The sequence below is a fragment of the Zootermopsis nevadensis genome, unplaced genomic scaffold (genome assembly GCF_977971745.1).
Source record: "Zootermopsis nevadensis isolate Lab colony 2312 unplaced genomic scaffold, Znev_1.0 Znev_ptg000081l, whole genome shotgun sequence".
Classification (NCBI taxonomy): domain Eukaryota; kingdom Metazoa; phylum Arthropoda; class Insecta; order Blattodea; family Termopsidae; genus Zootermopsis; species Zootermopsis nevadensis.
Window position 1 is genome coordinate 141,710 of NW_028259212.1, and position 22,393 is coordinate 164,102.

Genomic DNA, 22,393 nt, shown 5'->3' on the forward strand with positions numbered 1-22,393 from the left:
TATTTAGTTTAATCCGTCTTATCACAATATTTTAAAATTTCTTATAATTAAGATAATAAAATATCATTGATGTTCCATATCGATTGATCGATTTACATTTTGGAACATTTTACACGACATGTTTCAGTTTTTATAAAACCATCATCAGGTGTAAAATATCTACGAACTTAAAACTCAAATATGATTCCATTTGGTGATGTTTTCATTACGTTTGTTTTTTCATTTTTGGGCGAGGTGTTGTCTTTTCTTAAATTTTATCAGATGTACATATCGGTCAAAGATGTAGGAGTGATTGTTCCAATATGTCCAGAAGTACTACTGTCTTCATATAGGTATTGATGATGGTTTTATAAAAACTGAAACATGTTGTGTAAAAGATGTTCCAAAATGTAAATCGATCAATCGATATGGAACATCAATGATATTTTATTATCTTAATTATAAGAAATTTTAAATATTGTGATAAGATGGATTAAAGTAAACAATTGTTCTGAAATGAATCATAGTTACAATATGTTTATAAACAACAGTATCCAGAAATTTATATGGAATAGCACATTATAGCCTTGAAAATTATTACAAATCAGATTTATTCTATACAGAAGAACTTTCTTGAGAGCCAGTGCAGCAACTGTTTCTTGAAGATGTCTAAAATGTCCTCAACAGTTCCTGCTTGCAACTCTGCACAAATGTGGGAAGATCAATCGCAGTACAAGTATTGGTGAATCAAAATACAAGTTGTCAACGTACATTCTACAAAAGCATTTTTTTTATGGAAACGAAAATGCATTTTCAGGTTTAAATTTGAATTCTGTGATGCATTCAGAATACAATACAAACAGTAATCAGATTTCTACGCAGACAATACAGCAGGTCATGTATCGCTTGACAACTGCGTCTGAAGTTACGAAGGATCTCTTGCAACCTCTCTGACTGCACCTACTCTCTGCTTGGACTGTATACCATTCAACGCACAAAGTAATCCATGCCCACTGATCTTACAATTAGGCCACCATACATGTTTGAACCCTCGATCTAGGCATATAGATGACCTGTGTTATACCTCGGCTCATCTGTAGACCTGCAAAGAAACTGCAATAACTTTGGAATTATCCAAGATTAAGGTTCCCACAGCAGTGAAGATGTGTCAACTGTGCCATGTATTTTTGTATACTTTTTTTATGAATCTCATGCTACTTGGAATGGAGACACTGACATAATTATTTTATGATGTGGAATTCACAAAATTTATAAGTTAAATTTGAGGTGAAATGCCTCGAAACAGTTTTCAAGACACAGAACAACTTCACGACCTCGGCACAAATCAGTGGTGTCGTTTATTTTTTTTTGGTGGCCTTGATACTGCTAACTGGGCAAGAGTTTGTAATGAGCATTCTGTAGAACCTCTGTAGTACTGGATTTATGAAGGACCTGTCTACGCTTGCACTGAACAGTAAAGTAGCTTTTTCCTCTATGTCTGAACTATGGCAATCTGAATTTCAGATTATGAAACTTCCCCTGTGATGAGTTGTACACTATGTATGCAACATGTACTGTTATGCAAGATCTGTACTATTTTAATCCCCTTTCCCTTCCAATCAGGGATGATTCTATATTTTAATCACCAAAGCCTACCTCTCCCAAGGTGTGGTTATAGTTAACTGCACATCTTGGTTCAATATTACACTCCATTTTGATTTCTCGGCCACCACTTTCAAATCATGAAATGATATGATGTAACAGAAATGTCCTTTTTATCTTTCCAATCCAGGACATGCACTTACTTTGAAGGTAATATATCACTGATGTCATTAAGCAAAGACTGTCCCATGTCAGACAAGTCAAACTGGCTATTCAGAGTCCACCGTAAAATTAGACAAAATTATTAAATTATTTTTAGTAACATTACTACTGAAGACAGTGATCAAGTTCCAAGTAGAAAGAACACTGTCAATGTCAGGCGCACAAACAACCAAAATGCAAATTAGAACTCAAAATTAAAAACAGCTAACAATGACAGGAAGCTGACTAACAACTGAATTCTCAAGGCAAGTAGAATCCATTAACCTTAGAATTTTGTTCTGTGGCAATAAAACAAAAAATTAAATTTCATACATGCCTGTTACGGCTTCTGCTCAATTTATTTCAACAATAAACACGTTAAAATCAGATTGTTCCAAAAATTAATCAAGACCATTTTACTGAAACACTTCACAAAACCAAAAAACAATTAATCTTAGCAACATCAGTGCTAAAAAGTAATTTCATATCAGAATAGCAAATTGAAAGATTTCATGGACAGAATTAAGTTCAAACAGCAATTTTAGTATAAGTCCACAAATAAAGAAGTTTATCTGCACAAGTACTGCAATCCTTGTGCAACTGTGGCTGTAATCACTACACACCTGCCGCAGCTCCCAGTCTGAATCTGAGTTGTCAGATCGTTCTGAATGTGAGCGTGGCACTTGTATCACTACCACGGCGACTACCCTGCTCTCTCTCTCTGCTCGTCGACCTAGTATAGGAACAGCCTCTTCACTCACTACACTGGTCGCCTGGCTGGCTGAATCCTCCGAAGTTGAGCCTTGTACATGTCAGCATCTTAACAGTCTTTCATATTAAGTCCATTTTATTTTCATTAAACTAGGAATCATCGTGACTTAAGTATTTCCTATGTTCAAGCATCTTCAGATGAAGTTATATGAACATGGAGATAAAAGTTCCATACCAATAGTGAGGGGTGAGTGATCAAGTTCACACTCCATCTAATTTATAACTGAAAAAAGAGCACCTAATACATACTAGATAAACTAGATCAGTAAGTGCAAATACCTGAAGGAGTGAACACCAGTCCTCTGTCCGATGCTCGAGTATTGATGTCACTTCCACTGGTTTCTTGCCATAAGGAGAACCAAGAGATATAGAACTACCACCTACAGAGAAAACAGATTACTAATAAAAGTAGCTGATTCTACAGTTTCTAGAGAGATGGAATTAAGAGGCAAACCTTCTACACATTTTTCTCAATTTCTCCCTTAGGAGCCATGACCAGTTTCTTTCACATTTTTTCCAATTCATCATTCACAGATCATCCTGGTATCTGAAACTACATAACCTAACAAGTTAAAAATATGGCATTAAATAAAATGGGATTCAAACTCTAACCCTCATGAATGGAGAGAAACGACAAGAGTTAAGAACAGTGCGAGATACTGAAACCACAAACAAGAAATTTAATGGTGGAGCAAGAGAGAAATTTCACCTCTAAAATAGCAGACACAAAAAAAGTACGTAAAACAATATCAATTTTACACTGTATGTGTGTGTGTTTTTGCACTGTTTGTACTATAAATTTATCACAAAATGTTTATCTTGGAGCCAGGAAAAGTCATAGTAAAGTCAAAGTAAAGAAATTCTCACATAAGGTTCCTCTATCACAGTAATATGAGCTGTAAAATGAGCAAAACTTTAAACAAAAGATATTCCAAAACTGAGAGAATTCAGTTGCAATCCCTAGAAGAAAGCCTTTACACTGAAGCAGGTCCCACTGTAATTAAACTGCAGTATATATTAGTATAATTACAAAATTCAACTTAATGTTTTTCTACTTTTGGACTAACAGTAAGCACTTGTAGTACATTACATAACAAAATTAGACTGGTTGAGAATGAGTCATGGGGTAATTAATATAAGATACTACTTTATGATTAAACCAATTTTCATACAAATGTGGATAAAGATAAATAACTGTACACTCACTCACTAGTGATGCATGTTTAGACGGAGTTGATGGATCAGCAGACCGAACAAACCCAAGAAAATTGGGTGATGTTTTGCGCACAGGAACCATTTCAGGCTGTATCACCTGTGGACGTGGCCCTGATGCCAACCTAAATATTTTTTTTTATATTATGTGGTGACACTGTCAGTAAGTACTTATGGACTGTCAACTCCTGCCTGTTTTATTCACTTATTACCAAGAATGTTTAAAATGGAAATCAATTAAAATAATTATGAAAAATAAATCTCCAACAGGCTACTTCTTTCCATGTAAAACTCTGATGAGCCATTGCTTGGTTATTATTATTAAGTGTTCTGTCTTACGACAGGTCCATTGCTCTGCCCAAAAAGAGCTTTCCAGTTGTCCCTATTCTCGGCTTCTCGCTTTAATTCCTGGAAAGTCATCTTCTTTCCTTGTTTAAGGTCGTCGGTTAGCTGTATCAGTCTTCTTCCCAGTCCTCGCTTTCCTTCAACCTGGCCTTCAATGATATCACTCAGTAACCCATTCCTTTTCATAATATGTCCCAGCCAGTTAGCTTTCCTTCGTGTAATCGCCTGCAGAATGTTTCTTTGCTCGTTGACTCTCCTCAATACTTCTTCGTTGGTCACTCGATCCGTCCACCTGATCTTCTCTATTCTTCTCCAACACCACATTTCAAAACTCTCCAGGTATTTCTGTTCCTTCTGCCTGAGTGTCCAAGTCTCTGCTCCATACAGCGCGACACTCCATACGTAACACTTCACTAGTTTCTTCCATTTCTTGGTGGCAGACATAAAATTAGGCAAGTAGTACTGACGCAAATTTTCCCATCTAAAGATTCTGTATTATATAAAAGCCAATATGATATATATAAATATTTATTTTGATGTTTTTCTGTGAATAAAGGTTGCTCTCAAAGAGCGAAGAGGTGCAGACTTTGTTGAAAATGTTCAACAAGTACCATAGTTATAACACTGATACATGAAGTTCTCAGTAATGTTATTAAAGTGCATATTTATTTAACATCATTGTTTACCATTTGACAGCTACAGCTGGAATACCAAGCTTTTGAATATGTGCAAGTGTGTCTTGAGCCTGTTCAACATAACATACATCTGGTCCAGTGCATCCTTCCAATCTGTAACAGAACCATAACAATCACAGTTCACTAATATGCATCACGAAGAATTAATCATACATGCTGGAAATTCAATAGCATGAGAACTATGTTTCTTCCAAATTTGAGAATGAATTTGTTGAAACACAAACTATTTTAACCTGCTTAATCTACAGCCTACTGTATCTCTACAGTCATTCCTTTCGTACACTGGGAACAGAATATCGTATCACTTTGTTAATAAATATTAAAGAGAGTCCAGAAAGTCACTCACGAAAAGAGTTTTAGGCGTCTCAATTTTTTAACTAAATACACACTGAAGAAACAGAATATTGAAATGAAAATTTAACCAAAAGCTTGAGCCAATTACAAAGTAATGTGTTCCTGCATCAGACTTACATACATGATGATATGCTTCGGTACAAAAGGACAGCCCACAAGTGAAATCACAATGCATGCTGTGGTTAACTGAATTTAAGTCTGTTACTAGCAGGGCTGTGGAGTCGGTACTAAAATCTGTGATTCCGACTCTGACCTCCTTCATAAAAGATCAATATGTATTAATAAGGGTAAACTTACTAAAATGGTAAATGACACCATAACAGATTTCATCACCACCACGTGTATCATCAGCCTACGTTTTAGACTTATAACCTATATTTATATACATGTCTAATGGTCATTGCAGAAATCAGTTGATTTGTAGACAGATTGTATTCTTAAGGTATCGGAGCCAAAGTTACAAAGCATTATTCCCACATCATGTGGCTGAACGCGACGTTGAATCTCCCTAAGTGTGAGGACGCCTGCGGCTCACATGGTATAGAAATTGTTCATAAGATTTTATATCGAGATCGGAGTCCTTGTTACTAGCGTGCAAATGAACATTTTGGCAAACATACCACCAAGATCCACCTAGCAGCAAAAACAAAACTGGACGAGAGATTGGTACGAGAAATCTGAACAAACGAGTAATGGCATGCCTACAAAAAGGTCAACAAAGCATTCAAAGAAGATATCAAATAAGACAGCCGTTATATAACTGCAAATACCAAAACCAACAATACACTCAGTCTTACACAAAGGTTTTGATTGCAATGCCTGGAAATTGCAGTTTGTGTGGTGTGGCATATGGGGCTACGAAGTACCACGTACCCGTGAAACGGGCAAGTGGCCAACTTAGATTACTCAAACAGCTGCTGAAACAATAACTCCAGGGATGCTGCTGAATGTAAGGGCTGAAATCAGTTATTAACTAGAGGCTACAAAACAGACATGTAAAAAATTTACTAATACAGTCTTTCTCAGCATTTGTTCCTTAATATGTTCTAAGTGTTAAGAGTTTCTAGACTTCTAAAACCACAGTGACTTTCAGGTCATCCTGCATAGCAAAATGTAAACTCAACAAAGTTTTGTGGACTGTAAAATCATATTTGTCAATTAAAGAAATGAAAAATCAATGAACAGAAACAAATTATATGCAATGATCACTAAAAATCACTGACCATTCTTTGCAACTGATGCCAGTGTTCTAAGAAGCACATGCCTCATGGATATCCATCACTGTTCTCATATTTCCCTATGACCTGTAAATGCAATTTCTCTTTCTTTTTAACCAGCACACATTTCATGGAATCATGTCGCACTGCCCATATGAATGACCAGAGGATTTTGCTTGCTCACACAACAGTCCTGAACAATGAAAGGTTTTGAATCTGTTATTCTTATAGAACAGATTTAGCAGACTCACTATATCTGTGTATATTTGTATATTGTATTTTTTGTATATCGAGTATGTTTGTGCATGAAAGTTAAAGTATCCTGTACATACCTAACTGTGCATCCTCCAGATTCCAACAGAACCACCAGCATTTCTTGTCCCTTTAATAAAAGTTAAGTATCAGAATATAAAATATATGGTTCTACCAATTATTATTCAAATAAGACCAAATTAAGGGGAACATCACATCTCCATAAGCTTTTGTAAAACATTACACCAAAATAGGATGCAAAAAACAGATATTAAACATCTCTGGTTATCTTATTTTGATAGTCATAAGTATACATTAAATATGAAGATAACCAACTACAGAGGAATCTGATGATACAGTGTCTACCATAAGATAATGAATCTTGCCAGGGACATACATACATAATCCAGCCCCTTAACACTTTCCTGTCCAAGAAAAGATAAGACCTACAATTAACTATGCTACAACCAGACTACACAGCGCAGCAACCCAGAAGACACAAATCTTCATACTCACCGTTTGTTAAAAACTCAAATCTTACAAATATCAGTTCATTTATCATCTCCAGTTCGTACACTTTCCCCAGGGATATTCTGTATAATAAATAAGGGTAGCAACTGTTGATTATACTTACCGTGAAAGGGTCTGATAGTTGAACTGTAAGCTGTGCACCAAATCAGCTGTTACTTGCACAGCTTCACGCAAGGGACACCTATAAGAAACATTTCAAAAGCACAAAATAAAAGTTGAATTACTAACTTTCAAGTCCAGTCAAGCACTGACTCAGAGGTGAAACTGGCACTATTTAACGAAAAGGAATCTTTCCTAAGTCACTATATAAATTATTCTACTGCTTATAGTATTAGTTTAGTATACAAAAGATCCTAGGTTCAGTAGTAAGTGCTGTCATTAATCTTGAAACAGAGAAATAATAAAAAACCTGTCAATATTTTGACTTGAAGAAAAGGTGACTTTATTTTCTGAAAATAGTAGACTTTTCCCAAACACCACAAAAATCTTATCTTCGGGGTCGTGACTCCATGCAGTATCATCGGTCACATACAATCCAGAACACTACTGATTCAACTGACACCTTCACCACTATGAGGTACCCAAATCTCAGATAAAATAACAACATTTCTGAATGCAAGATATGTAATATGACCAACCTGCTATGTGCCAGTGTGCAAGAAGCATGACTTCCTTCCCTTGAGCTGTGCACACTACATGAGTTAACTCACCACGCAGCAGAACAGTTGAACTGGAACAAATAAAATGGAACAACATTTTCTGACATCATTCTAATTTACTTATTGTTGTCTATAATTTTAAAGAATTTAAGTTTTATTAATGTCAAAACTATATGAATAAACTAAGAAATTGTAAGTTTCCAAGCACAACTACTTTCACAGTCTTTTGTTGTAGTGTTTCAGAACACGTAACTGCCCCACACTTGTCAGGGGAGCAATAAATTTTCATAAACTATTACAACTGGGCTATATACGAGGCGCGTCCTCAAAGGAAGTTTCCCTGGGGCCGTTTACAGAAACAAAACACAATTTCATGGAAATATTTATTGCAACAGATACAGCAGGTGTCCAGCTATTTTTCAACATATTCGCCACCGGAATTGAGACATTGGTCATACCGTGGGACCAACTTTTGAATACCTGTGTCGTAGAAGTCTGCCGCCTGGGATTGGAACCACTGTGTGACAACCATCTCTGCCTCTCTGTCATTCTCAAAACGCTGACGCTGACCGGACAGGGATTTCTTGAGGTGTAGGAAAAGATGGAAATCACTGGGAGCGAGGTCCGGGCTGTAGGGTGGATGATTAAACACCTCCCAGCTGAACTCCTGCAGGAGACTTGCTGTCCGTCGAGCCGTGTGCGGCCTAGCGTTATCACTGACCGCACTTCACAGTCGGCGGGAGCTGGAATAAGAACCTCCATCTTCAACAGCTGCAACGATGCTACTGTGAGAACGCGGGAAGTGCCGTTAGTGCATGCGCCATGCTGCGTCATTGCTCTATCACGTACGCACAGTCGCTTCGCGCAATATAAGGTTTGCTAGCTGTGGGACGAGTGGGAAACTTACTTCTGGGACGCGCCTCGTATATTAAATTAAATGGACGGATTTAAAAAGTTAAATGTCCTTGTGATTAAGCATCAAGCCACGAAGGCATGAAAGGAAGTAAATATGTAACTCGTGCTTTCTTAATCTTGGCAATGGAACTTCACATTATGGCTGCTTTACCCACTACCCATTAGATAAGAGGTCAGTAGGTGGACCCCAGAGCCAATATGAACATGGTGACAAAGAGAGAAATCCTTGCCCATGCTTAAGGCTGACTATCCAGTCCACGGCCAGTCACTTTATTAACTGAGCTATCCTGGCTATCTGAAGGGACATAGCAGGTGATACTAATAAAACACATACTTAGTAGGAACACACACTTGGTGTTTAATACGATGAGAAGATAAAAATTAATGCTGAGTATATAAGAATATGGAAATATGCAATTGTGGTCTATTTGAAGTTACTACCCTGACATTACCAAGAATGAGAAAAAAAAAATAAAAATGTAGTAAGATTTCAGGTATTCACAGTGGCAAGTATGAAGAAGGCTGTCTTCTGGGTTGCTGAATCATTGTCCTGATGACGGAGACAGTGTGCACCTCTGAAACATCAGTAAACTTCTACCAGACCACACAGCGAAACAGCCCAGACGACAGCCATCTTCATTAAAAATGTCAATCGGGATAACACAAGTCTAAAATGATACCAGTACCAAATATGCTTGGTTCCTCTTCAAGGATGTTCCCACCTCAGTAGTGGATTACGTCTCTTAAACAGGAGCCAGGATGAAAGGAGTGAGGGAGGCGAGAAACACCAAAAATGGTAAGGAAGAAATAATTCTCTCACTTACTACTGAACTTCAATATAGTTGATTGCTGCAGTATGGACATTCACCTCACTGGCGGAGATGGGGCCACATCAGGAAGAAGATGCTGCAATGTAATGAAGGCTTCTCGTGCAGAACACAGCGTATTGCTCTGCATAGGAGCTGGGTAGCAATACAGAACACCCTGGTTCTCAGGACCTCCTTCAGTAAGACCTTCTTGTGTGAGGTATAACACTCCTACTGGGAGTTCCTGTAGAACACAGCTCAGTTCACCAGCACCAGTGGTCCCTTAATAGCTGTTTCACCAAATCTGACTGCTGAATTCCCTGGATGTAATAGTAAGTTTTGGTTTCGTGATTAAAATACATACATAAAAGTGTGCAGATGTTTGTAGCAGTACATAACAAATTTTGTATACATTTATGTGCCACCTTCAAAAATTAAGAGCCTCGACGGAAATCAAATATAAACGCTGTGAGTAATTATTTTTGCTCCAAAATTATAAAATGCAGTCTTTCCACAGAAATTACACACTACCGCAAGATATATTTTCGAACAAGTTCTTACACAAGTCCAGTACTATTTTTACTAGTGGTATGTGACTCAAGATGAAATGGAAAAGGCTTTGACCTCTTAATATGGATTGAAGTACATGTGCAAAAAACTGTTCAGCAAATATTTGGAGCAATGTGTTTACAACAGCCACCATAAAGGGACAATACAAGATCCAATAATAAACAACAAGACAGATGTTTCTGTGTAGCAATTAGTAATGCTGCTGAGCTGGAACCTGCTGCTATCACATGACTGCATCATTCAGAAGTTGTCTGTCTTAGAAATTGTTAGTTTTCTGGCTGAAGTCTGTATTGGCATAGTGCCTTGTTTCTTTATGAAAAAGTATGGATGATAAACTGTTAAAACAGAGCATCAAATTTTTTTTTTGTAAAAAAAATACTGACTGCTTCTAAGAATTCAGTCTACCAGTACAACCCAGAAACCAAACTCCAAATTTCCAAATATCAAAACCATGTTCAACTGCTTGCTTTACTGACATCAAACGAATGACTCATTACAAATCTCCTGCTTCAAAAATTCAATTAAGCATTCTACCTTCAAGTTCTTAAATGCTTATGGCAGCACATTCACTGATAAATACCAGTCTCTGACTCAACAAAGTCAATTTTTAATCATTCATGCTCCCACACAACACTTATATTAAAATTATTTTTGGCCAAAGACAAATACATGCATTGGGATATGTACTGAGTTTGACACATGCAACTTTTCATGTTTCCAACACATCTCTCATTATGAATCACTTGGGAACATCTTGCACAGACGACGTAACTAATACTTGTATCTGGCACTCACATTTTCAGAAAAACAGTTTTATCAACAGTACTGGGCACTCTGATCAAATTAAGGACGAGATACAAGATGAAATTGAACACGTAGCACATAAAAGAAATAAATAATTCATACAAAATATTAGTCAGAAAGAATAAGGAATAAACCTTCTGAAAAATACAGGCCTAGATGGAATGGTAAAGTTAGAATGGAACTTCAAGAAACGGTGTGAAGAGAATTCCTCTAGCTCACCATCACAGTGACAGGTCCTTGTAAACATCCAGGTTCCATAAAGGTAGTAAATTTCTTGACTAGCTGAGCAACTATCAGTCCTCAAAGAGGACTCTGGTCCATGAATGTTAATTTCAAAGCCCTGTACGCAATACTTTTCCAAAATGTTACAATGCCTGAGCATATAAGACACAAACCTTGGGTGGGCTTTCAACTGACAACTGTGCTGTAACATCACGACCTGCAACTCGCTGCAACTTCAGCTCTACCTGTAAGGGAAACATGAACTGTTAACATAAATTAACATCAGATTCTTAGCAGTTCCACATGCTATACAAAACACTACAGCTTGCCTTACCAGGAGTGCTGAGATTTGTTAGAACTGAGTCGATGGTTTGGAATGTAACTTCACGTCCATCCACACTACGCAACCAATCACCTACACATCATATGAAATTATTACTACTTTCAATATACATTATATTTACTTATCACTTCTCAATTATACACCTAAAGGTTATGAAACTCAGATATTATCTATCAAAAAAGCTGACCACACTATATGAAGGCCTATCAAAAGTCCTGGTCCAATAACACATGCAATATAAGTCCTGACACACTACTGGAATTTTCTCACTTCAAAATAGTCTCTCTGCAACTGAACAGATAAATTCCAATGATCCTACCATGGAATAGATTAAAATTGCAAAGCAAGAATCAAATGCATACAAAACAATAAAATAAAATAAGATATGACATTAAAGTTTTATGAAATGGTGGCGATATCAAATGAATAATATGGTGTGTGAAGGTATCAAAAACAACACTAATATTGTACTTCATCACATAATTCACATTCTCATTTTTATGTTAAAGCAACACCAAAATTGAAAAGTAATACTCTTTGGAAGACACAAAGGTTCCAAAGGTGTACTCTACACCACACACTGCTTAACATTATCTCCTTAATCATATATTTATTTATTTAGTGTTCTGTCTGACGACAGGTCCATATGAACAGGATCCTTGCATCCTTTTCTCGGACTGGGACCTGTTCATATACGTTCTTGGCAGATAATCCAGAAGTGGTTTGCCATTGCCTTCTTCTGTGTGTGAATGGAATAATTGTTGGGATGCCTAGACCACGGCCTTGCCCAACACAAGTTATAAATTCGGGCACCGCAGGGAATCGAACCCAAGAGCCCTGGATTACAAGGCTAGCGTTCTAACCGCTAGACCACCGTGGCTATTCATCATATATAGGAATAGTAATTGATCCCTCCATTTGCTATAACTATTCTTTTCACACACACTCATATTTATCGTCTTAATCCGCAAAAGTGATACAGTTACGGATTACACCACAGAAATACTATACTTAATTTTTAGAAAGCTCACTAATTCACTTCCATCCACAGAAGATACTTTCTTCTGATGTCACTATAACAACAAATTAACCTAATACATTATGCTGGGCTGCCAAGCCACTGACAGTTTGCAGCTTAAATAATTCATATTACTGATATTAGTATAGACAATTATGTCATCGGTGCTGCTATGGACATCATAACAAATAATTCATGTGACCACTGATAGGAGGCAGCATGAGAAGTTTGTTTGATCACTGATCACATAAATGCCATCATGCCATCGTGGCTTAACAGCGTCTTGAGACAGGACCATCCTCCCACATTGTGACTTCAACCGTTCATCAGGTTCGTAATACTCATTACAAGAACGTGTATTGTACGAATATGAAATGGCCTTAATCATAATTCACTCCATGACAAATTATGATCAGAACATAAAAGTTCATACAATAAGAGATACATGGAACAATGATCTTTGCTGAAAAACATGCCAGACAGATGCCCACAAATTCAACTTCAAGGACAAGATTGGGTTTGGGTTAGACCATGGACTGAAGCTTGGTGAGAAAGCCCAAGGGCATCCTCAGGTTCTCCACACCTTTCCAGCTGATTAGATGTGTGAGCACACATAATGTCCAGATCTGGGGTACCAAAAAGCCACATGCTATTTATCCAGAACAAAGGTTTATGGTCAGATCTTTTTTTGCAGAAAGCACAATTACAGGCATCACGTATCTCAACATATTGCAACAGTGGTTAATGCCACAACTGTCAGAAGATTTTCCACAACAGGATTCCTAGTTCCGGCAGGATTGTGTACTGCAACTCTGGCGTTTGGAAGTCGGTGACTACCTTTATGAAAACCTGCCTTGCACGTGGCCTCCCAGAACCCCTGACCCGACACTAATGGGGTTACGCAAGGGATGCAGATTACTAACCTCCTCGGCCACACATTCTTCATGAATTAGATACACATATCCAAATTCAGTGGAAGTTGCGACACCTTGGACAAAGTGACGCAAGAACTTAAAATAATTCTTTTATGTTTGCCATGTGGTGAATGGCTCTCATATCGTAAACCTCTACCTTGATGCAAATTAGAAGGTTACCTTTTTCATCTGTACGTCGTTTCATTGTGTCGCTTGTAGTATTTGTTCAATAAATTTATGAAATGGTGTCCAACATACAAATAGTCCAATATAGGTAAGAAAATATTGGCACAATGAATGTGTTTTGTGCTCCTCATTACACAACACTTTCTTAATTGCACAGTTTATATAGAGAATATAGTGCTTAATGAGGAGATAAAGACTTTTGAATTGTGAAGGATGTGGAAGTAACCAGTCATGGCCTTGCCTTAAAACACTATCCCAGCACTTACCTGGAGAAGTTGAAGAGAATTACTAAAATTCAAACCACAATAGCTAGGCCTTGGACCAAGAACCTCCCAAATATTCAGCAGAAGTACTAATCACCCAATTTTGACGTCTGGTGCGTGAGTTTCATTTTATGAACATGATAACTAAATGTGTGTTCAAGTTATGTACAAAGCAAAAATTCAGATTACAAGACATACTGGAAGTAATTTAACAAAATAAAGAAAACAATATCAGCTATAGTAAGAAAGACAACCAAGATAACATACCATGTCCATTATTTTTTGTTTTCTCGTATCAGTGCTTGTTGCAGTATGCCTTATCATTGCAGAAGTCTGTCTGTTACTCACACAACTGTAAAAAAAGAACTGCATTTCAATGCATGATCAGAGCAGATTCATAATATCATGAAATTTATCAATGCATGTTCATGTAAATTACAGGTTTCAAGCAAAGTGAAATCATTTAGTTATATGCCCAAAACATAAATCTTAAAAAAATACTGCTTTCCAAGAGTATCCCAAATAAAATTCTGCTTATATTTCTTGCTTCCCCAACTGATCTACTTTTCAGCCCCCTGTAACCAGTGCCTTCTTTGTGGCAGCATGCACCAGTAAGGAATACCAGCAATTTTGCTTTAAAATATAAAAAATAAAGATTGTCAAAACATGTTAAAATTGTCAGACATGCCATAAAAGCACTGCCAATTCTTTCTAGAAATATGTCCTGGTTTTAACTAACCTAACAATACAGAAACTCTATAAATCATTGTATAACTCAGTTCACAAATCACTAAATATATTTTTCTTACATCTGATACTCTTAGAACTCTGTTTTTAAATATTTGAAATTAAGCACTGTAAATATGAGTAAAAAACACAAACACATGCAAAATAAGTAAATTAATTCTTTATAATCTAAACCTTCCAGTGATTTGAGAAACAGAAAGGAAAATTCCCTTCTACTACATAAAATGACAATAATGTCAGCTGTATTTAAAACAGTCCAAATACAGTCAGGGAGTAATCAGTCCCACCCTCTTCTATAGGGGCTGATTTACATCTATTCAAAATAAGGTTTCTTACAGTGTAAGACTGTAATCTTGAGACTTGCGGTGTGGGGAATTGAGGTGAAGGAGGAAAAATGGCGTCAGCCTTTAACACTTCGGACTTCCTGCATTCCTTGCAAGTCTCAAGATTACAGTCGCGTACTCTACCTCTGGTGGAAGATATACTGGCTTTTCTCTCTTAAGTGAACCAACATGAAGGCATGGAAGAAGTGGAAATCTCAGTTGTATACGCTTGACATGGGCAAAATAATCTTGAACTGATATCCTTTGACCATCATCCAACTGAAATCTTTATAATCAAAAAACATTACATGTAAAGCAAAATATTCCTATAACATCATAAAATATACTCATAATGCAATCTCAGGGAAACTGAATTTTTACCACTTTAAAGAATTCTCTGTTTAACACAGATACCTATTTCCAGGGAAAAAATTCAAAGAGATTTCAGCAGATGGTAGAAATCATCAAGGCAAACTTGTAGCTAACATATTCCTCATTTCATATAACTGCACATGTGAAGTCAGAAACATTCCTGTACATTCAAAGCTATCTACTGATGAAAAACATGTGAACATAAAGATATGACTGTAGCTCACAAAAGATTGAACGTACCGTAATTTTGCTGGACATTCAGCAATTGCGTTTACCCTGAATGTTCGCTTGCTGGTCGGGTTGTTAGGGATCGTGTAATCAACCTTTAAGTCTGAAACAAACAAAATTGAAGACCGACAACCTGTATACTTTTAGACTGTTACACATACAATGAAAATAAACTCCCCACCACACACAATGAAGGCACTTGACAGGACAGGACATAAAGCTGGTATTTGTCCTTGACCTCTGCATTACATGGGAATGATTTGTTCAGCGGCATGCCCTATCCAAGCTTTACCCCTGCAGAAAGGCCTATCTACTACCCACGCGAAAGAAGTCTGGGTGGGCTGGTCTGGATGCAGGGACTTGTAGAAAAATCCTCTGCCTCTGCTGGGAATCTAACACTAGTCATCCAGTCCATAGTCATACTGAGCTAACTGGCTATATTAATTTCTAAAATAAGTTTCTTTTAATAGAAGCCTCTGACTGCAGGTTCATTAAGCTTTTAGAAAATGCTATTTAAACTAGAATTCAAAACCTTCATGCACAAAGGAAATAACTCCTATGGACCAAATCATGTTGCTGGTTAGTAGGACTTAAGATTTTCAAGGTGATGAGCATGAAGATGACTGTCTTCTGGGTTATAGTGCCATGCAGTCTGGCAGAAGTTCCCAGAAAACAGCCATCTTCATGTTATGTTATTCAAATAGCTAAACAAACAGTCAGATGTTATAGTGTGAGGACACAAATCTGTATGTACGTTAACAAAATATAAATAAATTAACAATAGGCCTACACACAATGCTGAATATTTAAAATAACTTTGTCCCTCCTGAGAAAAGTATATAATGTCACTTCTCCTCTTATGCCCACAATTTAAAAGACCAGCATATAGTTAGCACAGACCCCATAGTTCAAACACCTTACTTGAAAAGGCCACATTTGAAAACCTTACGAAGTGAATTTTAAAGGGACATAATGGTCCCTGATCAACAGAGTTTTCAACCATATTATTTTCTTCATAACGTTAAGTCTTTGAAGTTCAGTGTTAACTACATGTTCCACCTTTTTTAACAATCAATAACTTTTATAATTTGCATTTATGGTTTTCATGATTCTCAGAATAAACAACAATTATTTCCTTAAACAGCATTATCCATCTGATCTCTGTAATGCTTTTGCTGTGAATAACAATGCTGACAATGAATTTGTTGTGGTTTCCTACCAACTTGTATTAATTGTGTTCATAACTTTTTCATCTTTGAAGAACATTATTTTATATGTGAAAATTCAATGTTAATTTGAAAATGTATTTTGCAAAACGAAAGTTTTACTTGCTTTTAACAGCTCATATATGAACACAGTTCTCTTGAAAGTTTAAAATACATTTCCAAAGAAAAATATATCTCTTAACTGGCTTCGCAGTCTTATGGCATAATGTACTGGCTTGGTACTGAAAGGGATAATGCAGTGTTTCAGTAACTATTCTCACCCTTACCACGGATATAGCTCTTGAAATCTTCCTTCTGATCGTCGTTCAACTCACAGTCATCTTGAGGTCTGCAGATTTCATGAATGGCATCCACAACATTTTGTGGTGATGGAAAACCTTTATGTGTCACTGTAAAACATAATTATCACAATTAAATCAGAAATAAATGTAACAAATAAACTTAGTGCTGCAGTATGATTACTTCAGTATTCATACTCTTCAACTGATTTCACAGTTCCACTGAAGGGTTCTACATACCAGATGGCCCATTTTTAAAAATGTACGTGACTATAAATTATTTTATTTTACACAACTCTGCAAACTTTATCAATCTTCTCAAAATGAGCATTACACAAGTAATACATATATCCCATACACATCTACAACTTTTATTTCAAATCTTTTTTCAATATGATATAATTTTAATTCAATACAAGGAAAAATAATTTACAACATTACGCAGAAAACCTGTAATGTAATTAAAAAATCATGCCAAGTTCCGTATTCAGAGCTGAAATCTGGACCACCAACCCAAAGCTTTTGATAAAAAAATGCCTTATTTCTGCTTAACCCCTTTGGTGACAAATTATTTTAAAGCAATTGTACAAACTAATGATAATGAGAATGATTTGAGGTTTTCACAGTGGTGAGTACGAAGATTTCCGTCTTCTGGATAATGAATTTCAGCATTGGAAACAAATTTATGGCCTGGATTATTTAAAAATAAAGTGATAGAACTTTTTCACAATTAACTTTTATGAAATAAAATGGTCTCACAATAACAAACAAAAATGAAAAAGAGAACAAATACCAATAATTGATAAGAATGGAAAAAATATTGCTCGTTTTTCATAAAAACCTCATATATATTCTGTTTTCAATGCCTGATGTATTTTGTTTCCCAGAGAATGTTCAGCGGCCCGTAGTACACATGACCCATTAACAAAATCCATTACCATAAATCTTGGCACACCTCATCTGAGGCAAACAGAAAAGTGTCTTTTTCAGTACCTGGTTATGTATTTTGGTGCACATGTGATTCTGATTATAGTTGACATTTAACTTTCAAATATGCCTACTGACAATATCTGCAATAAATTTATCAGGGGTTTGAGGAATGTTGTCCAACTAAACAAGGTACCTAAAAATATAGAGGGTAATGCTAACACTAAGACAAGCCCCTGTATTAAGTACCAAGTATTACCAACCATTAAATATACTGACCATCAATGTTCACAAATGGCTTACAGCCCAAAGTGGCACTTTGGAACACTCCATACCACATTTCTAGTCCATCACCCAGTTTCAAAATATTACCGCTTGGAGGAGTATAGAATGAGCGTCCAACTTGCACAAACCTAACAAAATAAACATTAGTACCATTAACTTATTAAACACAGACAAACAGTTTCAAATTAAATTCTTCATGCACCTCAACAAAACAGCGACATGCAATAAAATCATCACTAAAGTAAACTTCAGGGCTGAAGTCCCAACTGGTATGAGACTGATAATATCCTGCATAGTCACACACTGCACTGATATTATGGAACACTGTTTAATCAATAACTGACAGGATACGACAAAAGAACTCACAAAAAACCAACTCCAGTAACACTTTATCCACCATAAATCCCATGCAGACCAAGCCTCCATAACGAAAAGACAGCATTCTACTTTCAAAGTGAAACACAGAATTATCTTCATGCTAAATGCCTCATGAACTGCACATGTTAGACAGCGTTCAGTGAAAGAATTAAGGAAATTCTGGCATATTTTAATGCATTATATCAGAATTTTGGTGGAGAAACTCAGGAAAACCGCAAATAACTTAGTAAGAAACCAGGCTAAAGACTCATTACGAACTCACTTCAAACTCTAATGGATTTATTTATTTCTCATACTCCTGCACTTCACGACTACCGCACAATTTACAGAATTATACTGCGATCACATCATGAATTGTAGATGATTAATAGGAAGCACTAAGGCCCTATTTTTAAGTACCTTGTTGAGAAAATGAAAGAAAAATATTAATGACACGCCAATAATAAGCTGATTTCTGGTACTTCGTGCAATTCTTGTTTCTAGTTTGACATCCGAAAAAGCAGAGCTAAATTTTAGAACATAAATTTATTTACATATACAGTGTTTTAAGCCTTACACTTATATGCTAAAACTAAATTCAAACAAAATTATACTCCAAGATAAAACTGACATATAGCTGAAGCAAGGAACAAATAAACAGAAAAATTAGCAGTTTGCAAATACACTTCAAAAAAGGGAATCTCCTTTCAGAATTCTAATAATATATAGTCACATAAGATTTGGAGAGATAAAACAGTTTATAACTGGTCTAGCCAATGAGTATGCCATGGACCCCAGAGTTCAAGCCCAGGGGGGAAGCACACACAACTAAGCTGTAAAACGCAGGTATCCACATGCATATACCTGCTACTCCTTTGAAAAACCTAAGTACTGAGCAGTTATTTTCCAGGGTAGGGAAGTGGCAACTTGTAGAAACAGTCCCAAACACTTGGGAATAACGGAGTTGCAAAGTGGCCTAGTTGGCAGCAATCCGAGAAATTAGAGTGGATTCATTCTCTTCGTAAAGCTGGCTGCGTTCTTTCTGATAAACATTGTGTTGTACGTACGAGAATCATCTTCATCAACATTAATAAACCATATACTATATAGTATATACCAGTGTTAACAACTGTGGCAAAACTTGACACTCCTGCAACCTCACCACTTCACAGCAATTGTCTACAATCCAGCTGGTGATCATCCTTATTCCCCATGTTAACCCTGACAGGAAAAGAGATCTTACCAGTAACCCCTTTTCACCCAAACATACCTACCAAAGACCCATCCGACCCTGCACAAACAGCACTGCTGTAAGTTAAAAATTAACAACTCGTCGCTAATTCATAAAAAATGTACTGATCACAGTAAAAATACTTTGGACAGAATCAATTTCAATTTTATATCACAGACTATTATTTAAAAATGCCATAAAAATTTGGGATGAAAAAGTCCAGTTTTATCATCCAGTAGATTAACCCTTAAACCAAAAAATCTCTCTACCAATAATATCTAAATACATGCAGAGTTTTTACAATACTCATATCCATTTTAATCAACATTCATACTTATTTTGTAAGTTTAAAAATTAACGAACAATTATCATGTCACAATCCTCCTCAAGATCATGATCAAATCTCAGCCAGGTTTTCTGGTTACCATGATTCAGTGCTTTCTAGGTCTTCCTTGGTCCCTGCAGGCAACACCAGTGAGAATCTTGAAGTAGACATCTTTCAAGACTTTACATACTTTCATTTCATTATCTACCCACTTCATTTGACACTACACAATCTCTGTAACTGACACAGTATTGATGAATACCTTACAGACCAATCAGATGTTTCTGGTACACCAAGAGTCACAAAATAGCTAATTAACTACGTACCCATGAAAAGATGGTGCATTGCACAGCACAATATCTACAATTGAATAAAAATTTACTTGGATATTATCCATCGTCTAGTAAATATAAAACGTAAAACGACGTTTCGGACATGGGACTCTATCTCCGTCTTCAGGTTCCTACACAGTTGGGCCCACTAGATAGAGCTAATCCCTATCTCCGGACAAAGTAAAAAAGTAAAAGTCCCGGAATAAAAAGGCATTACCACACCATCCATCCGTGGGACGTAAAAGAATATAAGTAGAAATCAAAATTCATTGAACACGATAAAAAAAAACTCACAAAAGGTGGGAATAAATACACATGAATATTAATTCGAAACTCGATGCCCAACTTGGATTTCTTCAGAGATGACAGGTATCCAAACAGGAGCCAGAGTGTTATTAACAGAGCCCAATACCATCTACAGAAAATACAAGGAGGCGGCACACATGGCACTACTCGCCAATGCTATCAGCCAGCCTAGTTTGGATTTATCTCCTATTTGGATTCCTGTAATCTCTGAAGAAATCCAAGTTGGGCATCGAGTTTCGAGCTGATTTTCATGTGTATTTATTCCCACCTTTTGTGAGTTTTTTTTATCGTGTTCAATGAATTTTGATTTCTACTTCTATTCTTTTACGTCCCACAGATGGATGGTGTGGTAATGCCTTTTTATTCCGGGACTTTCACTTTTTTACTTTGTCCGGAGATAGTGGGCCCAACTGTGTAGGAACCTGAAGACGGAGATAGAGTCCCACCTCCGAAACGTCGTTTTACGTTTTATATTTACTAGATGATGGATAATATCCAAGTAAATTTTTATTCAATTGACTCTTCACCATCGTCAAGAAGTTTTAGATTTGAATTACAATATCTACAGCCTGAATACATTTCTGTGGGATTTCCAGTGTACGTTCACTGCTCATGCATGTAGAGAGGGATCCAAAATCAACTTGGGGTGTGAATTTGATAGTAGTCTCACACTCTTTAACCCTAACAGATTCATCATCATGCACCATGAGACTTTCAGTTTTCTGAAGAAAAAAACACTTTAGTTCTTTGCTACAGAGTATCACAGTATCACTTTCAATAGCTGTATGTACCATAATGTTCAGAACTGAACACTTATAAATTTTACAACACATACACTGGAAGACAAAGTTACAGTGATACAAAGGGAAACTAACTTTTTAAATTAACTCTGATATGGCAAAACTTGAGACTTTCACAACGATAAGTATGAAGATGGCTGTCATCTGGGATGTCGCACTGTGTAGTCTGGTACAAGTTGATCAATGTTTCAAAGGAGCGTACTGCCTCCATCACAAGTTTTATGTCTTTACATCCACATCAACATTACCAGCAGCAACAGCTTACACTTGTTAAATTAAACCAAACATACCTCTGGCAGCTCTCGAGTACTGTACAAGTTTTTCCTCCCATTAAAAGCTGGATATCGATCAGGAAAATTTTTCCGCCTGAATTCTTCCTTTGCACGTCTGAAATAAGGAATTATGTATAATTACACAAAATGTTATACAGTTTCAACAGTAGTTCTAACAAAACTAGAAACATAGAGAAACATGATATATTTATAAGCATAAAAATTCAATACAACATACACAATCTGCATAACATACATGTTTATAATTGAAGCAACCTAGTCTTCTACACTGTGCAATAACATTTTAACAGCAAGATTTTTTTACATTGCAGACCAAACTACTTGGGTCTTAACAATGCTAGTACCTGGAAATGTCATTAACTTCAAGAAAGCTAGATGCTACATACTGTAAGTTTATATTTCAACTTATATAATTTGAATATTTATTGTTATACAAAACAATGTACATAACCTCAAAACAAAATATCTCTTATGACAAATAAACATAGTTTATATAAAGCTCAT

At 36.4% G+C, this 22,393-nt stretch overlaps 1 pseudogene across 1 annotated transcript; it reads right to left on the bottom strand.

Moving 5' to 3' along the window:
* Window positions 1–2,941: 2,941 nt before the first annotated feature.
* LOC110831239 (uncharacterized) lies at window positions 2,942–15,632 on the bottom strand (annotated as a pseudogene). Its single transcript, XR_015532970.1, has 10 exons — window positions 15,542–15,632; window positions 15,074–15,215; window positions 14,127–14,211; window positions 11,309–11,380; window positions 9,602–9,859; window positions 7,798–7,889; window positions 7,263–7,306; window positions 6,709–6,758; window positions 4,797–4,898; window positions 2,942–3,890 (listed from the first exon to the last, which is right to left on the bottom strand). The product of XR_015532970.1 is annotated as an uncharacterized LOC110831239 (transcript).
* Window positions 15,633–22,393: the final 6,761 nt, after the last annotated feature.